Here is a 4,957-nt window from a genome sequence, read left to right as displayed (position 1 = left end):
TGAAATCAGCCGCTTCCTTTTATCCCTCACAGTTTTAGCATGCAGAGCATTTACAAAGAAATGTTACATCAGACTCGTTTGAGAAGAACAACAGCCCACTGTACAGGGACGTGGGAATTGAGAAGGGAATTAAAATTACAATACCTGCATGCCCAGCTGCCCAAACTCAAATTGCTCGGCTGTTATATGCTTCTCTATGCAATATCCTGCCAATGAGCTCTGTGCAGGGTACGCTAATAATGAATCTGTCTCTGGCCTAAGGATTTCCGTGTGCAGGTCATGAAAATTGGAATAGAGGGTAGTGTATATGTGACTGTACGGACCTAAATGTGCTAAGGGGTTTGTTATTCCCCAATCAAAGTCACCCCTACTGTTTTTGTGGTGTCCAGTGGAAATGACTGAATGAACATGTGGTCAGCTTGAAACTACAAAGAGAAGCTCAAAAAGTGAAATAACCCCAGTAATATCGGAGCACATCAACATAGGTCTTTATGTGTAAAAAAAAAAAAAGAGAGAGAGAGAGATAGAAAAAACAAACAAAGACTGTCTGGCGTCCTTGGTTGAGTGTAGCTCTGGGCGCAGTTTCTGTTTGGCTGCCAGCGCAGTTTCTGGCCCTGTTATTTCCCTCCAAATGAGAAGAAAATGTCGTTTGTCCCCACTATGAGTGAGAGGCCGCTGAGATGAGAGATAGGCCCACTGCTTCACACGGACTAACGTGACAGGCTGCATGACATCACTTAGCATAAATGGATTGCCACTTCAACATGGTACAGTTCTGCCCAGTGTTAGCAGGGCTCTCACTGGAAGAAAATAATTGACTCTGAAACGTATTCAATGTATTTTCATTTTGTTTTAGTTCTGGCAGCGGTGTTGTTTTTCTGTGGGTGGGGAGATTAGTTGGCTGTGTTTGGTATCTTCAGTGTTGTATTTGTGTGGGAAAAGTGAATTAAAGACAAGAATTAAAACTCCCTAATTAGAGCTGTTGACAGCATTTCACGACGTCCTATGGTGTGTTTAATAACTTACGTTCAGCTGTATTTCCCAGGTATGATATTTAGCTAGTGAAGATTACCTCGTGGACTCCCACAGACTAATTTTAGAGAAATCATATTGGCTGAAAATTATAAATATTACACACTCTGTGGGGGGAGGGGCGGCAATTGAAAAAGTGTGATGGGTAGACCGAAGACTGCCAGATTTTTTATTTACACCTAGTTAAAATGTTTGCTGATCAATTCAAAAAGGGATAGTTCACCAAAGAATCACAAGAATATTTTCTGTGTCATCAAGCCATGTAGACAGTCTTTGTTTTATTTGCTGAGGTTTTGAGTTATTTGCCGCTTCTTGTCCCTGTTGAAATATTTGAAAATCTCATCCACAATGTGTTTTCAGAAACAATGTTCTGGTTGCTTTATACAATCCACAGACCCCGCCGTCAACAGTTTTCATTAGAAAGTATTTTTTTTGTGGGTTTCTAAGCGGATGGCATCTCAAAACTTTGGCAAATGAAACCGAAGAATCTCGGCAAGTCTTGATACCTCTTGGGAAAATGGAGGAAATTGTTTTTGAGTTTGAAAAATAAAAAAAGCAAGTTTAAAAGATTTTTTAAAAAAACCCCAAAACAAAACATACAAAGCAAAGTGTTCCAGTCTGCAACCCTTTGTGGGAGGTTCATATTAGTCAGATGAAATGTTAAATACAGCTATTTCCTGTGTGTGTGTGTGTGTGTGTGTGAGTGAGAGTGAAAGTGAGAGTGAGAGAGAGAGAGAGATCCTCCTACCCCAGCTCCACTTTTTCTTAGGTGACCTGTGCACCACTTATGCCCTGGGGGCTCAGGCACACACATGGCCAGATCTGCTGCTCCTAAACACTTGGGAGTTCCAGTCCAGACGCTGCATATACACGTGTACACAAATACACACCTAATCTCTCAGCACAAGCACATCTGGTTTCCAGGATGCTCATGAATGCAGACCTTTTAGCTGCCGGTACAGCCAGGCTGCTGGTGTTAATGACTGGGGCATTCCTCGGCTCCCAGGATAAAAATGGGGTGAGGATGCAAAACAGAGGCAGCCATCACTTCTAAGGGGTAACCCAATCTATCCAGCAGGAGCTACGTGAGTGTGTGTGTGCGTGTGAATAAATGGCCGAAGGGGGTAGGCCAGCTAAAGGTCCTTGGGGTCAGAAGAGGCTGCCACAGCACCCCGGTGCGTATGTGCCAAGTCTGGCTTCCTCCCAAAAGCACAGGGAGGTCACAGCAATTTCCCCAAGTCAGGAGTGGGTCAGGGTCCCGCTTCCCTTACGTATCAGTCACTGAAGGATGAGGAGGAGAGCGGGAGACATGGTCTTAGTAGAATTACCTTCCTTAATCCCCCAGAGGGTCAGGACTGCAAGGAAAGTATGTTGTTGTTTGGTAGGGCACATGAGGTAAAGTGGCGGGGAGATGTAAAAGCTACAGAGGCTGTTTTTTTTTTTTCTTTCAGACTGCAACTTAAAATGTAATTATTTCATTCATAATTGGTGGAGACTTTCCTCACAGGTGTCATTATCTTTCTGGTTATTGGCTCGGTCCCTCGATGCTTTCCGTTAAGTTGTTCTTTAACGTCAGCATGTCACCTCACCTCACTTGGCAGTAGTAAGTGAACAGGGATACTTTGCTCAGGAGCTGAAAGTGAATACATTAAGGGTGGAAGTAAAACGTTGCCCCCGAAAAGAACTCAATAATGATTTAAGTAGCTTGTGGTAGAAGAGATTATTTTAACTACTACTTTTTTTCTCTCTCTCTCTCTCTCTTCTCCAAAACGTTTTTCCTTGACCCAAATAGTAAGTCTCTTTGCTCACTTCCTCTCTCTGGTTCACTTTTGAATCCCCAAAGAAGGGCAGCAGTCCGAACATACTCCATACTCACTGCAGTGTGGTCATTTAACGGGTTGCTTTGAATTAACACACACACACCTGTGTAAAGTTAATGGGCCAGTACCACCAGACCCAGCAGTTGGTGCATAATCTAAGAGACTCAGGACTAATACCATCAGTACATTAAGTAGCTTGATCCTTGATTTCCTCTCAGTCTCTTGACAAATTCAAGATGTATTTGGGGTAGGGGAGCACATTTCTGTAGATCACAGTGATGATTAACCGGCATTGAACTCTAAATCCCTCCATCTCCTGCTTAGTATGACTCTGTCTGTCACTCCACAGCAAAAGTTTGCTTAAGGGCATGGGGAGACATCGTAATGGATTAGTAATTTGTGAGTATTTTGAACTGAAAGCCTTTATTTGTGCTGGTTTTTAATATCTCAGAAAGGAATGCAACTCAATTCACATATCCCATACGTCTGGCACGAGATGGCTCTATCAGTGTTTGGGAACCACTGCAAAAGGCTCATTTTTATGCAAGACGAGTTATGCAAGGGCAACATCAGAGTCCTGAAGTCTCCCTTGATATTCCTTCATATTTATTTTTGTTTATTTCAAAAAATTTCAACACTGCGTTTCATGTTCTGACAGCAGCCTTAAAGTTTTACCATGCACACACCCAGCCCATGTCATTAACAATTAAGGAGTATTTACTGGCACATATAAAAAAAACAAAAAACGATGAACACGTGTCATGGGATAGTTAGGTTGTCCGCCGTCTTGGGAGCCTGCTGCCTTGCTTAGATCGAAACCCATCAGAGCTGTGTCCTTTTCAGCAGCCAGAATAAATCTTAATAAAAAATAAGCCCACACCACTGCCCACTTACTGTAAAAGAAAAAAAAAGAAAGAAAGCTAATCCCCCAGAGGAGAGTAAAATTCGACAAAAAAAAAAAGAAAAAAAAAAACTTGGCGCTTCTAGAAATTTCTCATATCGAAATGAACAATAAAATAAACAAAAAAATGGGAAAAATAATTTAACCGCTTGCCTCTTGCTCCCATCATCCGTGTTGCAATAACACATTTCAATGGATGCATGATTAACTTCACATCTGAAAGCACCCGGACACTACAGCAAACAGGCAGCCTGCGTGGTACTCGAGCTGTTGATAACAAAAGCCATCACCCTGTGCACCGCTAAGCAGTTACCACATGATTTTATGAGAGCCATGCTCATTTATGAGTGCAATCAGTTGCAACCCAATGCCCCATAGGATGTCAGCGTTAGCGCCCCTCTTTGTCCTATGATGATGGACTGTCGGTTCAATGGCGTTATTGTAGCTCTAGTGGCCATCCAGGGAGTAATACATTGATAACAATATCAGCTCATAAAGATAGGCTGTTGGAGAAAAAGGTCACTCCCTTTTCTTGCCCGTACTGTATCTCTCCTCTCCCCTCCTGTTCATCTCATGATTCCTCCCCGTATTCTCAGTCGCTCCCGCCCTCTGTGTCTCTCTATCTCGTTCGCTCGGGGTGACGACGGCTGCCCCTCGGTGTGTAAGGAAGCTGGAATGTCATGTTTTAACTGGAGTTAGAGGTATGTTGACAGGCCAGACAGAGGGAACAGATGGCAGCGTGACATGCCCAAGGTCATCTGGCATGCCACTGTCAGGAGCGCAGGATTTGAAACCCAACACTTTTTCGCCCGCTTCCTTTTACTTTCTTTAGGATTTCTCCTCTCTCCCCCCCTCCCTCCCTCTCTCTCTCTCTCCCTTCCTCTCACCTTCCATCTTTCATTCTTTCTTTCACCTCTCTCCCTCACGTCTTTATCGCTTACTCCTTTCTCTGTTTTTCATTCCCTTCACCTTTCGCTCTCTCCTCTGCTTGCCCTCTCTCTTCCTCCTTTTCTCTGTTTATCACCCTTTCCCACCTCGATGTAGGTCACAAAGCTTGCTGTACAGGCTGCTGCCTATCTCTGCTTAAACACACTGCCCCCTAAACTCTCCTGTCTATTCATAAACACACACACACACACACACACACACACACACACCTCATAGTACATTCTTATTCTCTCTCACTTCCTTTCTCTCCCATACA

Source organism: Larimichthys crocea, chromosome XVII, assembly GCF_000972845.2.
Source record: "Larimichthys crocea isolate SSNF chromosome XVII, L_crocea_2.0, whole genome shotgun sequence".
NCBI lineage: Eukaryota > Metazoa > Chordata > Actinopteri > Sciaenidae > Larimichthys > Larimichthys crocea.
Note: the sequence above shows the minus strand (reverse complement) of the source record.